Here is a 24,013-nt window from a genome sequence, read left to right as displayed (position 1 = left end):
CCCCCCCCCCCCCCCGGTGGCCAAGGCAGGCACACCAAAAAGAGCACGATATAGGGCTAGAACAGATTAATGCCATTACAATATTCATTTAAATGGAGAAGTGATTTGAGATACAAGTGTGATCATGGCATGACCAAAAGTCACTGTATAGTGGGAATGTATGTATAGTATTTTCATAGAAAGAAATTGTATAAATTAGAAATTCAATATATTGAATACGTTATGTAAGAGGAGGGGTTTGCAAATTCCAAAACAATCTAATATAGCTATTACAAATAAGAACAAAGATCAGGCCGTCAGTGTCATTGTATTTTTTTCAACCTCACGTATTTATTGATTGACATATTAGTTTACTGATCTACAATTCTTGAGGTACATTTTTGCTGCATACCAAAACCACGATCAGTTGCTCAGCAAATCCTCAAAGAAAGGGGGGAGATTCCTCATAATAAGGATTGAGAAGTGTTTTGGTGTAAATCTAACCATAAACAAAGGTTGAATTAAAGTACGTGTTGACCTACAAGTTGTACCAAACAAAGCTGACCTTTTTCGCTCAGCCCTCCAAATAACATATTGAACCTTGCGGTTGCCTCTGCGCAGTTAGTCTTCATCAAATATTAATCATTTCCAGCGCAACGTGTCTCCGTTCACACTACGGTAAACTTATCCTACCCGAGCATTGGTGCTTAGCTAATTTATTTTTTTCACCTCTTCTCTCAAAATGGATGGATTGTTATCCGCACAGTCATTATCATGAATGCTGGCTCGCTTAGAAAATGCGATTTATGATTATTGGGAGGCAATCTACTCACTGTGGTCCTTTTAAGTAAAATACTTTATGGGATTAGAAAGGTTAGATGCTTTTTGTTCATGTTTGAATATGTAAAAAGACCAAGGAACAGGATAAATGTTGGGTTATACAGTAGTTTTCATCACCACAAAGCAGCATTTTCTTTGGTTTTACACAACAACAATATACTTGCGAGAATTACTGGACTGGACCATCCAATTAACCTCTCCAATTTCTGGTATTCTGAAGGCAAGGTTTGATATGGAGCACCTATCACACTGCTGGGGTGCAGTGACTCCAACAGGCCAAGCAACACTCCATTTCAAGAGATTAGACGCTGGCCAGCTAGAGTAACCAAATCAATACATCCTCTTAAGGAAAGGATTGACCATGCATCGATCCACACCCAACCGGAGCCACAGATTCACCGGTCCACTAAAAATAGTTGGATCGTCACAAAAAGCCCCACTTTAGAGAGTCTTTTGCTATCCATCTAAACCTTCAGGTAATGCTTAATGGTGGTGGTCTCGCAGATAATCCTTTTATATAAAAGCATGAGTTTATGTTTTTCAATAGATTTTCCAAGCTCTTGGACGCAAGCAAGTATGATTTCATCTTAAATGGACTAAAGTGGGGCCTCGGTTAACAACGGAGTTACATTCATACAGTGGCGACGTAATCCGAATTTGGAACGCGGCGTAGTCTATCACTAACCTATGCTAACACAATAGGAAAGTCACAATGTTAGTAACTATTTGTATGAAAACAAAACACTCATAGGCAATGAATATTAAAAAGACAAAAGTGTTAAGTGCACCGCGGTAACTGAGCGCAGCTTCCTGGGTTACTCAGTCATCATGAAAATCTAGCAAAATAATAAAAATATGAGGTCTTATTACAAGTGGCTAAACATTTGCGGACATAGTACATGTCTCTTGAAATGTGTTTCTATAATTTTAGTTTTAACTACAGTGCATAATACTGTTAGTTAAATGATACTAAAGCAGAAATGTTTAAATTTTGCACATGAAATTGCTTTCCACGCTGTCGTTATGACGTAACTGCCCCTTTAAGAAACCATCTGGCTGATGATGTTTTCATGGACATTATGACCAGCTTTTTGTCTGGCATAGTTGTAGAATAAATATTTACCCTTAAATGTCGTGATTTACATCATATTGTGTGTGCAGTTGGATGTTGTCAAGCCTAACATATCCACTCTGTCGCAGTGAAATGTCAGTTGATATAAAAACCTTGCAGAAAATCCACATTTCCAAATATATTTGTTAAACAGGTCACAGTCAGCTTACTTACTGAATCATGTTGCTAACTTAAAGTCCACCATGTGCTCATTAAATGCCAACATTAGCCAAAAATGTCCCCCATCATTGTCCGGCCTACCAGCAAGCTCACATATTTTGCTGTTTTTATGTACATTGTGAGGTTGCAGTTGATTTTGATCATATTAAAAAAAAAAAAAAAAAAAAAAAAAAAGTATGGAAGCTGGACCATTATACATTTCTAACATCATAACGTTTACTTAATAGAATGACTATTAAGTTCAATGGAAAATCTCAACATTTTGGGTGAAATGGGCAAGTCTCAAAGGCACCACTCTCCTGTTCATTGTCTGAAGTGCAAAACCTTGAAATGTCGTGGATCAGTACTGTCGTAAACCGACGACCCCCTGTAATTGGACAAATAAACAAGGTTGACTTATGCCATGTTCCAAATATGCCCTTTGTCTCAGAACTTCCTGCTACCTGTGAATCGCTTGCACTCAAGCGCCTACTGTATAGCCTTCCCATTTAATTTTATCTGACCCATGTCCGATATCACTGTGTTAACATTTACTAAACACCAGAAACAACCGGCATTGGCACCCACCCAACATAGAGGTACACAATGATGCGCTTAGTTTTCCCCAGTTAATGGTCTTGGCCCGGCGAAAATGATAAAGGACGTTTTCATTTATTTTGGATTATCCGATCCGTTCGCTATCACTGTCGTCAAAATGGAAGCATTTGGTCGAGGCCTCATTCAGAACTGAGAATATACTGATTACTACCATGACTCATCACCACCTCATTGTGCCTCATGGGAGAATTAAAAAAAATAAAAAAAATAAAAAAAAATCACAATTGGGTCACGATGTACTGCAAATCCATTCTAAGATTCCGGCATCTGGAGTTGGGTAGGCGGTGCGAGAAGTTTTTAAAGAGTCAAAAGTGTGTAGGATGTGATGGAACACACCTAAGTCTCCAAGGGAAAAAGAAGTATGATAAACATTGTCCAAGAGCTGGTGGCGTTCTAGTCTGTTAGACAAACACAACGCTTACTGTTTTGGCTTTGTGACTGTCTGCTGGCAGATTCTTCAAGAGAATGTGAAAGTTGGACTTGAGTGCAAAATTAGAACTCAGGGGGAAACCCTGTTTATGGTTAAAAAAAAAAAAAAAGGAAAAGCTTGTCAGATTTCTTAAGGTCGCTCAGATGCACTCCTAAAAGATACATTCCAGATGGAAAACAATTAAATACTGTATGTATGCACACTTGACCAATATCAGAATCATCTTTATTTGCCAAGTATGTCCAAAACACACAAGGAATTTGTCTCCGGTAGTTGGAGCCGCTCTAGTACAACAGACAGTCAATTTACAGAACACTTTGGAATATGAGACATTCTGTACATTGTTAGCCTTAAAATGTATCTTTGAGATATTGCATGTCTTTGATTTGAATTTATGATTGGCCTTGAAAATGATAGAGGTAAATTGCAGGCTTGTTTGTACAATGCATAGTATTATTATAGTATTAGTTTCAATTTGCACATCATGTTCTGCTGTGGCGTTGTGGGAACAGATCCACATTTGCAGTATTGCATTTGTTGTCCGGTTCAGTGGGAAATAAACATGGCTGTCATACTCGGCAATGTAATCTGCTCTGAGGTTGAGCAGCATTTAATTGCTACTGGTACGCTCTTGTTATCTTCCATAGGAAGGAAGAATGAAAATGGCCGTCAGACAAATTAGGTTCCTGGTGTGTGGAAATCTAGCCTGTAGGGTAGGTGCCCTGATAATTAGCCTCGCCACTGACAACTGCAGGCTTGTTACAAAACAAACCCAAAGACCGGACTCTGACGCGCGATATGGATTAGGTTGTTTTGTTTCCGACATGTAGCAATTCTCTGTGCTACCTGTATTATTAACAAGCAGACCTTGACAAATGGAGTACGAGTTCATTGAATTTAGCTTGATTCTTTAGCAGAACCATCAAACTGTTGATTCACCATTACACAACAACGTATGTAGGTTTGGGGGAAATATCACTTACAAAGGGTCCTCCGTTTACGATGGTCTTGACATGTCAGTGTCCGACATTAAGCCTTTTTGAGTGGTGGCCCAACGATCCAAGTTGTGGCGGCCCTGTCAGAACTGGTTCTGGCCCCATATATTAATGATATAATAATAATAGTAATAAGTTTCAGTGATTACACAAATACACAGATTAATTTATAACTCTCATTGTTTTCGAAAAAGCCCCTTTTTGTTTAGTACTGAGTGACAAAACTTTGACAGCTTAATGTATATTTTGTTTAAATTTGTTTTGATGTTTAATTGATTAAATATGATATCTTGGCATTATTTACTATTATAATATACAATCGTGTACTGACAGTTTTATTTACAGAATGATGCATTAGAAGAAATATCAGGGTTAAAGATATTTTGTGCGTGTAGCTTTCCAAGTCAACCAAAACGCAATGCTCCAGTGAAATTTGTTGCGTAGATTTAGCCTGGATAATTTTACTCCTCATCATCCCTTCGTTATAATAATACTTGTCAGAATAGTATCTTATTCGTCGCTATGGAGGCGATTGTTTGTGACTTAGAGGAGAGGCTCCGCACCGTGTTTAGCCACAGCTATTAGTTAGCTGGAGGGACGCAAATTAGCGTACCGCTTCTGTGTAGTGTTTTGGTGGCCTGACACGACGCCGTACTGGCCTGGCCCACTAGGTCACCTTTAATCTCGGACTCAGCATGTGCAGCATTGTGCACCATTGATTAACCTCTGAACACGGAGGTTATTCAATGGTGCACAATGAAAGATTTTGCATCACACGACGCAAGACAACGTGCTTAGTTACACCATACTACCTGTTTGTTTTTGTTTTGTTCAATAAAGTGATTGAAAGTGCCCCGGTAGCTTTCTATATTTGACCACTTGTGGGGTATTTACAATACGTTTTAAGTAAGGATGGTAGGGTTTATTAAATTAGCTAAAATACATTCCGTTGGCGATCAAAGATGTGCTGTTGTGGTACACGCTGCACTTGGTCTTCCTTGTTAAGTGTGAAGCGATCACAAACTTATGACGTTCTGTCTTTTACAGATGCTTTCCTTCTGGCTCGCCGCCATCGCGCCAATTATTTCTACACAAAGTGGGGCGTGTACCTGCAGTAACATTAGACCGTGTGGGGAAAATGATTCCTGCAAAGCTTGGAGGCGGAGATTTTGCTTCGACCTCTTTGTAATGTAATTATTTGTCTTATTTGATTAATTGTTGCAGCCCTAATGACTTAAGACTTAACTACTGCTGTTATCGTAGGATATTGTGACATTAAGACACGTTCCCATTCAAGTACAAATTTGGCTTAGGTGATGCGACCAATTTGGATACAGTAGAGGCATCACGGCAAAGGAGCAGAGTTCACGGGACCACATATTAGTGAGGTTGAGCGGTATGATATAGCCTGGCTTTCTGTGCACATTCATCCCTTCAGATGGGATTAAGGTCAGGCCATGTAGCCCCAGTCCATTTTGTTTTCATCAAACTGTGAATACCATTTCTTTATAGACCAGCTTTGGTGATTCTGCGTGTTGTATCAAAATGGGAAAATGTATTTTCCAAGTGGTTGGCACAGTATTTTTTTTCTGTCATAAGCTCACTAAAGTGCCCAATGCTAACCTTTTTGTCCACTTCATGACAATTTTCTCTAAAAGTCTCTTTCATGTACCGTTAAAACCGTGTAGCTACATTATAACAATTTTTGCAAGTCCGTTCGCTGTCGGAACTATCCTTCAAAACGCATACTTCTGCTACAGACCACACTTTACTAATTCAGTTTTTTTGTTTGAAGATGGGGATAAACAGTCACTTATAATGTTTTAATAAATGGACACGTATGGACAACTTTGGATAAAGTTAATCATTGTCAGTATGTTTAGTTCAACCGTGTTCATCCGAGATTAATGGATGTAGGTCAATAAACAGGTGGTTAAGTTGGAAGTTAAACTATCAATTATGTTGTTCCATCCATCCATTTTCTTCCTCTTATCCGAGATCGGTTTGCGGGGGCAGCAGTTTAAGGGGGGAAGCCCAGGCTTCCCTCTCCCCGGCCACTGCATGCAGCTTTTCCGGGCAGATGCTGGAAGTGTCCTGGGTCATTCAAATTTTGGGACGTGACCAGAAAACCTCACCAGGGAGGTGTCCATCCTAACCAGGTGCCCATGCCACCTCATCGGTGTATTTTTCTTCTTTCGAAATACATTTGCTTTGTGTTTCACTTCGAAACGCCCACAAAATTTAGAGATGCATGCGCTTCGTTGGACATATACAGTATGTCCTTGTTTGGTCAAAAGATGGACAGTGACTATACTGCATACAGTGTGTCCTTGTTCGGTTAAAAAGGTGGTGCAGTTGTCAACTGATAGTGTTTTGAGAGTATTAGGGTTATTTACTACAGTTGGGGTAATATACCGATAGTTTTTAGATTACGTGTATTTAATCAGTTTCCTCACAAGTAACACTTTGGGACATAGTAGCTTTTATTTAGCCCAGCAGCAACGACGTCAACGTGCCAATTGCCGAGCGTAAAATCGGTATGTAATCCCGCATTGTAAGAAATCTGCTCGAGCTACGTAATGCATTTCATTTGGTGTTATCTGCAGGCACTGCCTGCTCCAACAAGGAGCTGTTATTGTTGTGACGAAATATTCTGTTGAATTTCCCATTCATCCGGCGTGTTGCATCTACATCACCTTTTGTTTCCCCTCTTTAATCCCATTCTTTCCACGAGAGGAAAAAAGGAAAACCAAACGACAAATCTAAACAAAAGCCGCAAACTCTTATTTGATCATCAAACTTGGGATGAGCGGTAATTAATTCTTTGGAATCTGTCAATTAATTTGCATAATGAGAGGTACAATAATTATGACTTCTGCTACTCCAGCCCAAAATTGTAATTAGAGATTTAGTCTGCATTAAAGCAGAAAAAGATTTTTTGGGAGGGAGTTGGTTCAGAGAGGCGATTTAGCATCCGCTGCTATGGGATGGGGAAAAAATATGGCAGAACAGTATCAGAACAAAAGTCTTTTCGCGCCCATTTTCCTTTTGCTCAAGCCTGAAGGGAAGTGCTGGTTGGACTGATCTTCTAATCTGTAAAGAACCAAGACCCAAGCTTCCAGGGGGCGCCGGTCTCTTAAGTCTTCTAAGGGACCTTGTCTTTTTTGTCCTCTGACTCATTCTTCCACATTTCATTTGCAAGAAAATCCATAACTTTTACAGATTTGCATTGCTGCTGTTTTGCAGTGACGCAGGAAGATGAAGGGTTGCATTATAGCGGCGGTATTAGCCTTCTGCGTCGTGCTCGACTGTGAGGCCGAGCGAGGCAGGAAACGAGGGGTGGGGGACAAAACAAGAAAACAAGGCAGTGCAAAGCATGGAATAAGGGAGGAAATGTCACCGGGAGTCGCGGGAGGACGCAGATCGATGCCAGCTAATCATCCACTTTAGTTTGCTATATAAGCTCAATTAAAAGCGCAGGAGCAGCTTACTTGTTTTGCGAGATAAAAGTGCAAGGAGCCTCTGGGGAGTCTAGACGGGCATCTCCCTGCTGGGCTTGTGTCGAAATGAATCCTGCTGCATCATCATGAGCCTTATGTCACTTTATTCTATAAACAACCAGCCATTTTAGGTTGAGTGTTATATCATCTATTGGGGGGGGGGGGAAGTTTTTGATAAATGTCCTTGATTTTAGTAGTATTTCAGAAACTATTAGTCAACAATCCATACCAGGAGGTAGCTGGAGTACCCGGAGAAAACCCACGCAAGCTAGGGAAGAGCATGAAAGCTCCACTCGGGAAGGCAGGAGCCAGGATTTGCACCCCCAATCCCAGAAATGTCAGGCAGATGTACTAGCCACTCGTCCACCGTGTCGCCAGCAAAAGAGCATTTCATAGCATAACTTCAAAACTATTAAACATGTAATGAAAGTGCTTAAGAGAACTGGCTTTGGCCATAGGTTCCTTTTTTAAAACTGTGTTGCCATTACCAATATTCCTCTTTGGCTTGCCATCACTAATACCCTTGTGAGAGGAGATAAAATGCAAAAACATAAAAAAATAAATAAATAAATTGGGAAGTGCTTTAGTTCTTGCTGCTTTTTGGTTATGGCTTTTGGATGCTTGAGTTTTGATTGAATTTTTCAAATTTTAGGTCAAACCCTTAATTATTTAACTTCCTGACTGTTTAGGTTTCACGGTCTACTGTATACTGTTTTTGGGTGTGTGTTTTTTTTTTTTTATTGGTTAAGTGGTCTAAAAAGTATATTTTCCAGTGGTACCAGGAAGGTTTTCTTCTTCCATTTCGTCCCCCAGAGACGCAGTTGATCAACTTGAAGTTATTCATTTTTTATATTTATTTTGCATTATAATTGTACACTCTCTTCCATGTGATTATGCAGCTGAGTAATATTCCCAGGTTTATGAAAATGGATTGAATACATGGTGAGACAAGACTTCATACGCATACTCTTGTTTCGCACCGACATGAATGGCAACCTGCCGCAGTCATAATATGCGCCTCTCATTCGCTGCCGGAATATTCATGAAGTCGACATGTCAGCCAATTGAAAGAAGGCTGCGGTGACAGTCGCTGAAGGCCCTCCCGAATGTGCCGCGCAATTCCTTTGATGGCGCGTTAAGCGAGCGCTGAAAACAGCTGTCGTTACGTAACGGTTCCTCTGCATTTAGGCAGGAAAGCACAAAAATGTCATATTTCATCTTCTGCAGGCAGTGGGCCTGAATGTGTCCATTAAATGGATGCGGTAATGTTGGGCCTAATATTTTGTCGCTTGGTTTATGGCTGTTTTGTGTTATTCCCGGTAATGACTCTAATACACTCAAGGGCAGAAAGGGAATCCGCAATTTTTCATACTTGGTACCCCTGAGCTTCCAACTCCTACTGCTTCATTCTTCTTTCTGTAACATAAAATCCAAGCCATTTTTTGACAAAGTATTCTCCTAGGCTCCATAAAAGATGCATCATCTCTTGCGCTGAGCCAATCAGTGTGCTTGTGTCTTGACGTGGGACGGGCGTAAAAATGGATCAATCGATTGATTGTTTGTATTGATCTAGAGTTTGTGCAGTCATTGACGGCCAAATGGGAGTTCTGTTGGTTCAAGCTCAACTAGTTTGCCAGCTAAGGAAGGGATTGGCGCCACTCATCACGACAAGCTAGCCAGTAACGCTTCTTATCATTCTGCTACGTTTTGACGCTATGTAGTACTGTTGACTTTAGCTTAACTAGTCTGCTGGCTCAAGTGGATGAGAGCATAAGGAAACTTCTCGCACCAGCTAGCCAGTTACGCTCTCAGTTAGCTATGTTTTGAAGCAAAATGGAGTGCTGTTAATTTCAGCTCAACTAGTTTGCTGGGTTAAGAAGTCATTGAAACACACATCACAACCAGCTAGACAGTCAAGCTTGTATCAGTCAAGAGTCAGTCAAAGTCTCTGACTCCAAGCAGAAAACACAGCATAGAGGGCAATTGATTAGAGCTCAACAAGTTTGCTGGCGAATGAATTTGAAGCATATCTGTCACAACAAGCGAACTAGTTACACTATCAGCCTGTCTAGTCGGCTGTGTCTATGTCCAGGCAAAATGGAGTGCGGTTGGTTCAAGCTCAACTAGTTTGCTGGCTAGAGACTAGATTGGAATGATACCCGCCGTGACCAGTTTGCCAGTTGCACTGCTCTGACTCAGTCTAGTCAATTATTTTGAAGCTGCATTAAGTAATATAGAGTACTGTTGATTCCATCTGAACCAGTATGCTGGCTAAGCTAGGTACTACTGCTGCTATAAGTCTCATCTAGTCAGCTACGTCTTGAAACAAATACCAGCAAAAGATCACTGTTGATTCAGGCTTGACATTATGCTGGCTAAAGAAGGATTTACAAGCAGTTAACCAGCTCGGGTGCTGAGGCACTCTTCCTCTGGGAACATTCAGTCAGTCTAGGCAGCTCCATCTTGAAGCAATACAAGCAAAATGGAGTGCCAATACCAGCAAAAGACCAGAGACTCGACTAGTTTGCTTGAAGAAAGATTTACAACCAGGTGGCCAACTCTACTGCTGAGGCACTTTTCCTCTGCAAAGATTCAGTCTAGGCAACGTCTTGAAAGCAATATAACCAAAATTGAGTACTATTGATTCAAGCTCAACTGGTTTGCTGACTAGATTGGAATGATTCCTGTTGCAACTTGTACCTCAAGGGAACACCTTGTAAGCAAAATGGGGTGCCTTGAAAAAAATTCAAGATGACCTAGTTTTCTGGATAAATTTTGTCTAAACGCATATTAAACAATGGTATATTTTATTGACGTTGTGACAGTAAGTTAAAAATGACTTGGGCATTAATGCTGTTAGGGTAATTATATGTTTTCTATGACAGTGGTTCCTTGACCCGACTATTTCGATATAAGAGACGTCGTTCGGCCAATTTTTTTCTTTTTTTCTTTCTCGCCCCCCACCACACTTTTTTTGCTTCGACTTGCAAGCGCAAACTTGAGATACAAGTGCTGTATGGTGGCAGTCTCCAATAAATTTAGTAAATATTCTTTAAAAAATAGAGGTTTCATCCTGTTCATTGCCACCCTGTTTAATTAACAAAGAATTACACGTGTTTAAAATAACCATATACCTGAGCCTGTAGTCTGCTTGCTTCAGTCTAATGCCAACATGGGCAATGATTAGCATCTACTGGCTGTGCTATAACCTTTTAAACAATGAATATGTGAACACAAACGGTGCAGGAACACATGTAGACTGATAATCTAACAATACTCAGTCGTATAATGGAGTAGTGTATTATTTATCCTCTCCAAAGGACAACTATGAATCCAGACAGGATAATAAGTGTGACGCAAGTATGAGTTGGCCTTAATACTGCCCTCAGGTGGCCAAGGCGCGCAAACCAGAATGCGCACTGAATTGAATGAAAAAGTGTGACGAAAACTGTTGAATTCTTTTAAATTCTATAATGTACTGTATGTTTTTTAAATAAAGTTTTATGTTATAGAGTGCTATTTTTTGTTGCATTTATGATTATTTCAATGTGGAAAGATGGTTTGGGAGCCGGATCTTTTGAGTGTGGTGACGGAACAAATTAAACTTGTATCTTAAAGCACCCCACTATATTCTGTAAATATTACGTTTCCTTTCAGAGAAGGACAAATAAATAAATAAATAATAATAGGTTGGTAGGTAGGCTGTCTGAATCGATTCAAGGCCGGCTTGTCATTATTCTGCTCGGTATGATTTTAAGTTAAACAGCCTTTTCGTATGCGTGTGTTAATGCATGTGTGTGGGTCTTTCCCAGTGACGGACATTTAAAACTTCATCTGTTTCACCGCCTCCGCACGATTTGGTTCTGTGAGCGGCGATGAATGAACCCTGTTCCCACAGCGCCACTGAAAAGCTCGGGGTCAGAGTAACGACTTCGTCAGATGGCCTCGCTTTTTTTAAAAAGGCGCAATTGTGCGCCACCGTGTTCTCCCCCGAGGAAGACGACCTTGATCATCAGCGGCCTGTCAACTTTTAAAGATGCTGCTTCTTTTTTTTTTTTTTTTTTTTTTTTTTTTGAATTTTTTTTTTAAATGTTTTTTTTCATGTATCCACTTGAGAGTCTGCATTCAACAACGAGTGTTAAGCGAGGAAAGGAAGGGGCCACACGGCTCAAGGTGGAAAACCCACCTGACCATCTCGAAACAAAATGTTGCTGGTCTCCCCTGGCAACAGTGCGACGTCACTGTGACCGTCCTTTTCTAAAACGCAAAGAGTATTATTCGGCATTTGGTTTGAGATGGGCAAAAGCGAGGGAATGCAATTCATTTCCAGGAGTAATGAATGGGAATGGTGTCATTCATTTGAAAATAACAACGCATTCACATTGGCAAAGACTATAAACTAGAAAGTCCAATTTCTAATAAGCCAACGCTGGACTGAAATACTGGGAAATTTATTTCAATTGAAGAAGTGTTGGATACAAGTCTGAAAACAGCAGATTTTAAATGATAGAGGTACATTTTTAAAATGTCTCCCAAAAATTTTGTAATGAAAAATGTGGAAAGCTGAAAAAAATCAGGAATGTCTCAGATGATAAATATTCCCATTATGTAGATGGTCTTGTGACTGGACTCCCACAAAACAGCATTAAAAACTACTCTAATTCTATAGTTTCTACACTGGCTCCCAGTCAGGTACAGAATTGACTTTAAAGTTAAACATTTTTTGTGACATTTTTTGCTTCAATTCACAGGCCGTTGTGCTGCTCCTTCTGGTATGTGCGCCGTAGCCACCTGGAGACATTATAATACAGTACATTGAGCCGGTCTCAGCTTCTCCGTAAACCACATAAATATTAGTCGTTCTTCACAGAGGATAAAGAATATGAGTATTGTTGTATTTTCGCCTGATGTGTTGCTGAACCGTTTGTGTTTAAATAATTTCCTATGTTCACATGTCTACCAATATTTAATGGGTTGTTCTAGCTTTCCACAAAGTTTTAATGGAAATCTTGGTTAGGTGTTTTTTTTTTTGCATAATCTGTTTTAACAAAGCAACCAACAAACGGGTGAAAACAAAAGCCAGCACAAGAACAACAAAAAGAAAGCAGAACGAGGCAACGGAGGAACAACAAGAGAATCGTGGGCATGACTGACAAATCGGCGGTGAGAGCTACTTTAAAGTGAATAAAGCAATCTGCAAAACAGCATGGTGACTGTCAGGGTCATTATTAAAGCGGAGAGCAGCAGCATGTGCCGGGATTAATGTCTCCGATGCTGGCTTCCAAAACAGGAACAGATTAATTTGTCCACTCGCATTCTTGCGCAATGCATTCCAGACTCGGCCCGCTGATGTGGAATGAGGTTAGGGTGGAAGAAAAAGCCTCTGCTTTTGGGTACTTTATGGCACACAATCAGATTTGGAAGGTGTTTTAACCTAATGGCCTTTATTTAAAGTTATTACTGAAACCCGCTTATAATTTTGAAAGCGTCTCGACATGCTTATGAAATGATGATGATGATAATAATAATACACTGAACAAAAATATAAACACAACACTTGTTTTTGCTCCCATTTTTCGTGAGCTGGACTCCAAGATCTAAAACTTTTTCTCCATTCACAAAAGGCCATTACCCACAAATATTGTTCCCAAATCTGTCTAAATCTGTGTTAGTGAGCATTTCTCCTTTGTCGTGATAATACATCCCACCTCACAGGTGTGGCATATGAAGGTGCTGAATAGACAGCATGATTATTGGCACAGGTGTGCCTTAGGCTGGCCACAATAAAAGGCCTCTCTGAAATGTGCAGTTTTGCTTTATTGTGGGGGTCTATAGGGGTTCAGAAAACCAGTCAGTATCTGGTGTGACAACAGTTTGCCTCACACAGTGTAACACATCTTCATATAGAGTTGATTGAGGCCTGTGGAATGTTGGTCTACTCTTCAATGGCTGTGCGAAGGTGCTGGGTATTGCCAGGAACTGGAACACGCCGTCGTATACGCCGATCCCAAAAATGCTTAATAGGTGATATGTCCGGGGAGTATGCTTGCCATGCAAGAACTGAGATGTTTTCAGCTTTCAGGAATTGTGTACAGATCCTTGCAACATGGGGCCGTGCATTATCATGCTGCAACATGATGTGATGTTCATGGATAAATGGCACAACAATGCACCTGTGTTCGTTGCCCATAACATACGCCTGCCCATACCATAACCCCACCGCCACCATAGGCCACTCGATCCACAACGTGGACATCAGCAAACCGCTCACCCACACGATGCCGCACACGCTGTCTGCCATCTGCCATGAAAAGTGAAAACCCGGGATTCATCCGTGAAGAGAACACCTCTCCAACGTGCCAGGCGCCATCAAATGTGAGCATTCGCCCACTCAAGTCTGTTACGACGACAAACTGCAGTCAGGTCGAGACCCCGATGAGGACGACGAGCATGCAGATGAGCTTCCCTGAGACGGTTTCTGACAGTTTGTGCAGAAATTCTTTGGTTATGCAAACAGATTGTTGCCGCAGCTGTCCGGGTGGCTGGTCTCAGCCGATCTTGGAGGTGAACATGCTGGATGTGGAGGTCCTGGGCTGGTGTGGTTACACGTGGTCTGCGGTTGTGAGGCCGGTTGGATGTACTGCCAAATTGTCTGAAACGCCTTTGGAGATGGCTTATGGAAGAGAAATGAATATTCAATTCACGGGCAACGGCACTGGTGGACATTCCTGCAGTCAGCATGCCAATTGCACGCTCCTTCAGAACTTGTGACATCTGTGGCACAGTGGTGTGTAATAAAACTGCACATTTGATAGTGGCACACCTGTGCCAATAATTATGCTGTCTAATCAGCATCTTGAAATGCTACACCTGTGAGGTGGGATGGATTGTCACAGATTTGTGAACAATATTTGAGGGAAATGGCCTTTTGTGTACGTAGAAAACGTTTCAGATCTTGGAGTCCAGCTCACGCAAAATGGGAGCAAAAACAAAAGTGTTGCGTTTATATTTTTGTTAAGTGTAGTAATGAATTCTAAATTTTGCGCATGTTGTAACGACATATCGCTCTCTTTTTTTTGTGGTAATCGTTGATAAAAAAAAATTTCAAGTAACGCAAAAACATTGTTTCGCTTTTCATACGAAATTCTACGAAATCGTTATCACTTGTTCCAGCCTGTTGGTATCGGTCAATAGCCACTGTATTTGGTGACAAAATGTAAGTGAACAATCCCAAAGTTATTGTCATGTCTCTCATGTTCAGTGTTTTGTCTACTTAATGAGGCCGTCCCAGGTGAGCTCCAAACAAAAAGATCTCGACGCATCCTTAATAATATCTATGCTGCTCTCTCGTCATTAAGATGGAGTGCACTTTTAAAACCACTTTGAAGTTATGCGTCGCTACGGAGAAAACAAATTTAATTCTTAAACCCACTCCGGGGGAGCACCTGTATTTATTTTTTTTCTCCTTTGAAAGCACGGCCCGTAAATTATATCAATGCACAAAGTGCAGAGCTAGCGCCTTGTCATAAAATCTTTTTGCATTTCAGTATGTTTTATGGCTGGCAAGATTTATCTTGTTTGAATGTCTGGTGTGGATCGGGGGGGAAAAAGCATATCTATCTTCAGTATGGAGTATAGATTGACAAATACAAACGTGAGAAGAAAGTTTGCGCCTCAGAAACTACAGTTTGAGTTTAGACTAAATTGTTCTTATCGGAAATATTGGTTGGAAGAATCTCTGTGAATGTTCTGAACTCCTGCTTCAATGTTGCATTGAGTCTCCTCATGCTTCCCAGGGAGGTTGCGAAACTCGTGTTTGGCTATCATTTGCTCCGTGAACATACACTAATGCCTAACAATGCTCCTCTAATTATGGTTGGTTGTTTCCAAACGATGCTCTCAAGAAAAAAACAAAAAGCAATCTTCTCTGCACTTTTGGCAGCGTACGACCGGGCCATAAAAACACCAATTACAAACAATTTACATCTGTATGTGCTGATGGGATATTACGAGGGTGATTTATGATTTATTATCCCGCTTTGACAGAAAAGCGTCCTTATTGCGTTTGAGTGCAATCAACCTTTGCGAAGATGTTAAGTTTTTTTTTTTTTTTTTTTCCGGGGGGACATTAAAACGGTAGAAATCTTTTCATATCCATGCAGTAAAAGGTAACAAAAACAACAAAACTATCGCATTGTTGCTCCATGTTTGTCTCAATAAGTGGCTTTTTGTGGAGAACAAATACTCTTTAGAGGACTTTTTTTTTTTTTTTTTTTTTTTTTTTTACAAAGTTGTGATCAAATTCTGAAATGTTGGGTGTACAGATTAATTTAGATTATTGAAATCAGAACATAATTTAGAGAGACAATAAATAAGATGTTTTAAAGCTTGAGTCTCCCAATATTTTGGACAAAAAAATCCATCATGATATCATATGCTGAAGGAATATTAAGGGCCATGTTGATGAGAAAATAATAGCTGTACAATGAGAATAAAGTTGTAAACTTATGAGAGAAGTCTTATTTAGTGCAAGGAATAAAGTTGTAATTGTACGAGTCTAATTTTTAAAATGTAATTTCCAATGAAGTTGTAGTAGTATGGAGAAATAAATGAAGAATTCCTTGTTAGTATGAGTGGGGGAAAAACAGTAAAATGACATTATTGTCAATTTATGTGACTTCTGTAATGCACGGGGGGGGGGGGGGGGAAATCTTAATTTTACAACCAAGTTGTAATACTAGGGGAAATTGTTTTAAGAGAGAGCCATAATGTTCATAGAAAACTAGATGTGTTAAAAGAAATGAGTTGCCATTTTATTAGAATACACTTTTTCGCCAAAGTTGGAAATAAATTGTTATCCTAATCGTATAATTGTCCAGGTAATTGTTTTGTTTCCAAAAAGCAAGAATAAAAATTCAACTAAGAAGAGTCCAGTTGCCTCGATTCAGCCTTTGCAGGTTACCATGACCTGGATGACTGAGAATCTACACAGAAATAAAATAAAACCCACAGTTTTTAGCAAGCACTTTGCTATTTTTTTTATTAATATTGTAACCGTAAGTTACAAAATGACTCAGCCAATTATGCTATTAAGCTAACGAAATGGTATTGATTTCATTTTTATTTTTTTTTCCCCAATGAATGAATTACTTCGTAAAGATGTGCACTGTACACTGGAGAACTTTTAGAAGTTTTTCTAACGAATGGAATTGCCTCTTTCTTTGTGTTTTTCCAATTTATTTTTAACAAATAAAATACGCAATTAATGTCTGTTTGCGGCTTCTGATCTGTTGTGTTTAAGTTCGTGTAGGAAAATTTTATATTCCCTTGACTTGTTAGATAAGACTTTCTTTTTTACAGACATTTTTTCATACCGGCTGGCCAAGCGGAATGCAGCTCTAGTGGTCGCTGAAGCAAAAACCCGGGCATGGGAGGAGTTCGGTGAGGCCATGGAGAAAGACTTCCGGACGGCTTCGAGGAAATTCTGGTCCACCATCCGACGTCTCAGGAGAGGAAAGCAGTGCACCACCAACACTGTGTATAGTGGGGATGGGGCGCTGCTGACCTCGACTCGGGACGTTGTGAGTCGGTGGGGAGAATACTTCGAAGACCTCCTCAATTCCACCGACACGCCTTCCTATGGGGAAGCAGAGTGTGGGTTCTCTGAGGCGGGCTCTCCTATCTCTGGGTTTGAGGTCACCGAGGTAGTTAAAAAGCTCCTCGGTGGCAGGGCCCCGGGGGTGGATGAGATTCGCCTGGAGTTCCTAAAGGCTCTGGATGTTGTGGGGCTGTCCTGGTTGACACGCCTCTGCAACATCGCGTGGACATCGGGGACAGTGCCTCTGGATTGGCAGACTGGGGTGGTGGTCCCCCTTTTTAAGAAGGGGGACCGGAGGGTGTATTCCAACTACAGGGGGATCACACTGCTCAGCCTCCCTGGTAAGGTCTATTCAGGGGTGCTGGAGAGGAGGGTCCGTCGGGAAGTCGAATCTCAGATTCAGGAGGAGCAGTGTGGTTTTCGTCCTGGCCGTGGAACAGTGGACCAGCTCTACACCCTCGGCAGGGTCCTCGAGGGTGCATGGGAGTTCGCCCAAGCAGTCTACATGTGTTTTGTGGACTTGGAGAAGGCGTTCGACCGTGTCCCTCGGGGAGTCCTGTGGAGAGTGCTTCGGGAGTATGGGGTACCGAACCCCCTGATATGGGCTGTTAGGTCCCTGTACGACCGGAGTCAGAGTTTGGTCAGCATATTCGGCAGTAAGTCGGACTCGTTCCCGGTGAGGATTGGACTCCGCCAAGGCTGCCCTTTGTCGCCGATTCTGTTCATAACTTTTATGGACAGAATTTCTAGGCGCAGCCGAGGCGTAGAGGGGGTCCGGTTTGGTGGCCTCAGTATTGCATCTCTGCTTTTTGCAGATTATGTGGTTCTGTTGGCTTCATCAAGCCTTGACCTCCAACTCTCATTGGAGCAGTTCGCAGCCGAGTGTGAAGCGGCTGGGATGAGAATCAGCACCTCCAAATCTGAGACCATGGTCCTCAGTCGGAAAAGGGTGGCATGCCTTCTCCAGGTCGGGGATGAGATCCTGCCCCAAGTGGAGGAATTCAAGTATCTTGGGGTCTTGTTCACGAGTGAGGGAAGAATGGAACGGGAGATCGGCAGGCGGATCGGTGCAGCGTCTGCAGTGATGCGGACTTTGTATCGGTCCGTTGTGGTAAAGAAAGAGCTAAGCCGAAAGGCGAAGCTCTCAATTTACCGGTCGATCTTCGTTCCTACCCTCACCTATGGTCATGAGCTGTGGGTCGTGACCGAAAGAACAAGATCCTGGATACAAGCGGCCGAAATGAGTTTCCTCCGCAGGGTGTCCGGGCTCTCCCTTAGAGATAGGGTGAGAAGCTCGGTCATCCGGGAGGATCTCAGAGTAGAGCCGCTGCTCCTCCGCATTGAGAGGAGCCAGATGAGGTGGCTGGGGCATCTGATTCAGATGCCTCCCGGACGCCTCCCTGGTGAGGTGTTCTGGGCATGTCCCACCGGGAGGAGACCCCGGGGACGACCCAGGACACGCTGGAGAGACTACATCCTTCGGCTGGCCTGGGAACGCCTCGGGATCCCCCCGGAAGAGCTGGATGAAGTGGCTGGGGAGAGGGAAGTCTGGGCGTCCCTGCTGAAGCTACTGCCCCCGCGACCCGACCCGGATAAGCGGTAGAGAATGGATGGATGGATGGATTTTTTCATATTAATTCATAGCCTGACGTTTTAAAATCATAATGATACAATTAGTTGTATGAATGCTCTTTGAAAAATTTTTTTTTTTAAAATCAGTGATATAAAAACTCTGCTTTCAAATGTAATGCTTACAGATTGGCAGAAATAATTTGCTTCTCGAGGCCATCTCTAAAGATTTAAAAAAAATAAAATAAAAAAAAAAAAAGATGTATTGAAGTATATCCAAAATTCTCTTGTGACCCTTTCAAGATGGTGCGAATCCAAAATAAGCCGTGTACGTGTTGAGCGTGAGTGAACCAAGCTGTTCTGCTGCAAAGACGTTTTTGCCTGGCGGAGAGCCCCCTGCTCAAAGCCCGCAGTTTGTTTTATCATCGACTCAAGTGAGCAGTCATCGATATCGCGCTTCTCAGAAAGTTAGCAGCAGGAACAGCTATCCTCATGTGGTACGGGGGAAAGAAAGTGGGAGCAGAAATGTAAAGGCTTTGTACTGTATGTCTTTTTGTTTGTCATTTTGACTCTTTCAAGCAGGCAGGTGCACAAGGTTCTTTTTCTTGTAAGCTCTTCACCTCATTTCACACTTTTTTTTTATTTCTGTGGTGCCTTCCTATGAAGCCTCAGGGTGGCTAAAATCCATTAGCAGGTCAACGGTAGCAGATGGGCATCTTTTAACAATGTTTGTATTTTTATTCCGTTAGAGATGAGGGATGGTAGTAGATGCTTTTTATTGTAATTTAAAAAAAAAGAAGTATTTTCGTCAAATGAACTTCTAACAAAGTTCTGATCATGGCAGATATACATCAGTATTTGCACCTGCTTACATTTGAAACTCTAAAGTTGTACAATTCCAAATGCAGTGGTGCCTTGACTTAGAAGCAAAATTTGATGTTTCAAGCTTCCGATACCCCACCGCTCGAGTGAGCCAAATGACTATCAGAAATGTCACTTAAGAGTTCCTTATGTCCTAAATGAAAAGCCAAGCCTTTTGACACAACACGTTTTTCTCCGACCTTAAGATTAAAATTGAAAAGAAAACTGCTTTGGGCAGTTTTGATGGAGTGCAACCTGGAGCGTAGACTAGCTAGCTACCTCTGCACTGCAAAAAACAAAACAAAAAAAACATCAACTATGAATTAGGGGCAATTTTAATTTCGCTGTATGTATTTAGAAGGCTAGATAGCAGTGATTATAATGTGAACAAGATGGCGTTGATCAAGGGGAAACAGTAAATGGGTGTTTATTTGATTACAGGCCTTTTTGTGTCCTTGATGTAAAATTTAAAGAAAAAATATATTTAAATAGATTTTTTCAATAACCAGCAGTGGGCGTGCCTAATCATAAGTGTTTTCTAAAATTTCATGTTAATATTATTATATTTTGACATTTTCTGAGCGGTTTTATGGTGGTATTTTACAGTTTTCACCGTCCCTAGCACAGGGTTTGGATATATGAATCTCTATCGTTCTACTAAAAAATGCTAAAATGGTGTAACTTTTACCACCTTAAAATATAATAGAATTAATGATTTCTCATTATATACAAAACATTTCAAATTACTTTTTATTTTTACTAAAATATGTCTGTCCCTTAAAGTTGCTGTCATTACCGCCACATTGACCATTTTCAATCAAGTTTATTCAAAATCTGATTCTTTAATTCCCTGTGTCATTTTGTCTTGTTTTGTCACTCAACCACATGCTAGGGGAGAGAGAAGTCAGACATTTTGATAACTGGAAGAGTAAGTTTTTTTTTTTTTCCTAATTTTTACCCGTAAGTGTCACATTTTTATTGCATGTCATTACCAAATGACTTGTAGTGTTAATGGTTAAAGAGTTTCCTGTAAAAACTTGATAATCATATCAAATGTTGTACAGGACTAGCTAGCTAAAAGAAAAAAATAATATAACTTGAAGCATAGCACAGTTATCTAAAAACTTTGAAATGTCACTACCATCACGTCATTACCATCACAATATTAATACATTTTTAATCAATATGCCATTGCGGCAATAATGACTTTTCTGACAAAAAGACCAAATAAAAAAAAATATATATATCTTAAATCAATGTATATGGACATGAACAGATTCTGAGTCACAGAAAGATGACAATGACGGTAAGGTAGGTATATATAGTTTTTGTGACATTTTATTTTTGAGAAAAACGAAAATCAAAAGTGCCCGAAATCAAATAAACACCCAAATAACCTTTATCGCTTAATGGCTTGTTTCAGCTGGCTGGATGTCAAGCTATTCATTCATTCTTCTCGAGGGAAGATGAAACGCGCAGAATACAACACACGACTACACTAGAAATGTGTTTCATGTTCAAATGTTACAAGGTGTTGATATCTTGTACACAAGCGTAAAGGAAAATAACAAAGGAGAATATGCCTTAAAGTTATTGAGTCACAAGCAGCTAACTGGCTAGATCAACAACTAGCGTTCAAATGCTGCAATACATGTTGGGCAACTGAATTTTGTTGTTACAGTTTGCTGTCAGCCAGATTATCTTCGGCTACGACTGAATCGCAGCCGTATTCTGTTGTATGACACAGGCAGAGTATTTAATGGGTCTACCTGTCACTGTATGTCACTAGCATAGATATATGAACATAATACATAATTTTCAGACCATTGAAGCGAAATTGGATAATTTCCCCTAATAATATCTCACGGCACACAAGTGTGCCACGGCACCCTGTTTGGGAATTACTGCCATAAGGAAACCTTAAGAAGTGAAGGACGTGTCCATGTGACTTGATTTGACCTTTCGGAGACTTTATATAAATCAGTAGATTCCATGTCGGGATGTACAGATCAGATCGAAAGGTCGGGATTAAATGACTGACATTTACATGACCTTCCACTATCTTCACACTGTCAGTCTTTTTAAGCAATTAAAACTAAATTAGCACCTAATAGAAAGGACGCCCTTAGTTTTTATCACCTGTACTTTAACAGCAGAGGTGCTTATGGAAGACAATGGGAGGTCTTAAACCCGCTCGGACGACAGTGAAACCCGCTCGCGCTTCCTGCCATGTGAGTCGCAACTGTTCCGCATACTCGTTAGCATGTGTTAGCATATCATTAGCAAACACGCACACACACGTGTGCAAATTGGCCGCTAGTGTCTTAGCATGGTATCTTTTTAAAACTCTAATGGAAAGTCTGAATCTTAACGCATTAGCATGTTGTTGCTAATGGCCTTGCAAGGTAAAAGGTAAAACTAGACAAATCCCAGCGGATACTTTAAACAGGCTCTGCTACCTGCTACTAACCGTTATTATGACATTTGTCTGTACAACTCTTCTATCTTTGGTTTCAACAAAATGGAACATTATCACAATGCCAACAGATAGCATGCTAACAACCCCGTGCGGACCTGTAGTCAATTTGGGAACGTCTCACGCCTTAATAGGCAGGTGCTGACGCGCCTGCTTATGCTAACAGTCAGTATGCTAACTTACAGCATATAGCAAAACAGTTTGAAAATTAGCTGCTAGGTGGCAAAAATATCAATGTGTGCATCTTATTAAAAACGGTTACTAATTATTGTTTGGGTGGATAATAAAGATTAAGGACTTGAAGTTTACTTTTTGCTGTTCATTTTGATATGAACACAATTAAGTGAAACATACTGCAGCATAATGATAATAGACACCCCTTAAACGCAGAATAATGCAGCTCATTCATGCCGGTAGTGCAGTCACGACATAAGGGAGGGGGACGTGGTGGGTTGCATGGCGGGAAAGGACACTTCGGGGGTGAAAAGAATGAGGAGGTCAAAGTTGATGGAGGGCAGAGCTTGTGCATTGTTTCCCCGAGCGTGCTCCAGTTCTCGCCGTCATCTCGTCTTTGTTATAGCTTTGAGCACGGGAGGGACGCCGACGCCTTTGCTCCCGGGACCCGCTGCTGGGAACTCCGGGGTCAGCGCTTTTTCCGAGCCGCTGGCTTGATAGTGGAAAAATTGCTCTACTGTACTTGTGCAACAGGCGTCAAGCCCAGTTTGAGTTGACACTCTCCGGGGTGTCAGTGCAGAGATTCCTGAAGGATTACGATGCATTGCATCCATCGTTGTGCCCTGGGGGTCTGCAAGCTGTAGCTTGGGGGTCAGCAAAATCATTCACAATAAATTCTTATAGTTTTAAAAAGGTGTATACCTAAATATGGGGACAAATATTTATAAAACATAAAATATTTTTTCCTCGTTTCGGATTATAATTGAGTACAAATAAAATGGATGCTCAATTCGTCGTTTCTGTGGGCTCCCCCACGTAGCAGTGAAAGAGTCCAGGAGAGAATGGGGTCGGGAGGAGAAGCGGCAGTAAAACAGGCCAAAATCTAGATGTTAGGGTCAGGCAGGGTGAGACTAGTTGCATACTAGGTGTGATTTAACCAAATGCGAGAGTGTAGAAATAAGTCTCTCCATTAAGACAGAAAGGAAAGGAAGAAATGGAAGGAGCCGCAGATTTGAATAGATGGATATGACATCCATTTTAAGCTGCATGCTTATGGAGACGCTAAGTTAGGAGGGTAAAAGTTGTCAGCGCATTCCATATGTGTTAACGACAAGAAAGTCAAAAGACCAAGGGTGCCGGTGCATTGTGCTCTACAGGGTTGCGTACAACACCGCACAGTTACGAGAAGGGAATTGAAGTAACCTTTGACCGGTAAAAAATATTTTGGGGGAAATGTCTTGTGTGTGTTGACAGCACACGCTTTGGCATTGACAAAAAAGTAAACCTAAATCGGTTGATCAAATAAGTAATTTACGACATGCAACATCCATGCATTGCCTTTGATGGGAACGTCGACCTTTCCAACATGGCCGTCATGAAGGTACGTCGGTCATCTGGGCTGCTGCAGCGTGCTGGCAGTAACTGTCAAAATCAGGCAAAAAACATCCACCAGAAACCGCACTGTAACATTACATATACATGTTCATCTCTTAATAAAATCAAATTTGTTCTAAAAACAGGAAGCGATTTTCACCTAAGCAGAAATTTCCATCCTTTATACATACTGCTCTAGTTGTGCATGAGATAGTTTGACTCATTAGCAAGAATGTGCTGTAATCCTCCTGACTCATTCACAGCATTTCAGTGAAAAGACCTCGTCAATTTTTGCGATTCGCATTTCTTTTCTCCAGTCATGAGTCACA

At 41.1% G+C, this 24,013-nt stretch overlaps 1 protein-coding gene across 4 annotated transcripts in view; it reads left to right on the top strand.

The window, feature by feature from the left end:
- Positions 1-24,013, top strand: part of cadm1a (cell adhesion molecule 1a) — a 291,106-nt gene that overhangs the window by 11,822 nt on the left and 255,271 nt on the right. The window lies entirely within an intron of this gene.

This window comes from Phyllopteryx taeniolatus, chromosome 17 (assembly GCF_024500385.1).
Source record: "Phyllopteryx taeniolatus isolate TA_2022b chromosome 17, UOR_Ptae_1.2, whole genome shotgun sequence".
NCBI lineage: Eukaryota > Metazoa > Chordata > Actinopteri > Syngnathiformes > Syngnathidae > Phyllopteryx > Phyllopteryx taeniolatus.
This window is presented reverse-complemented; position numbering and strand designations above follow the sequence as displayed.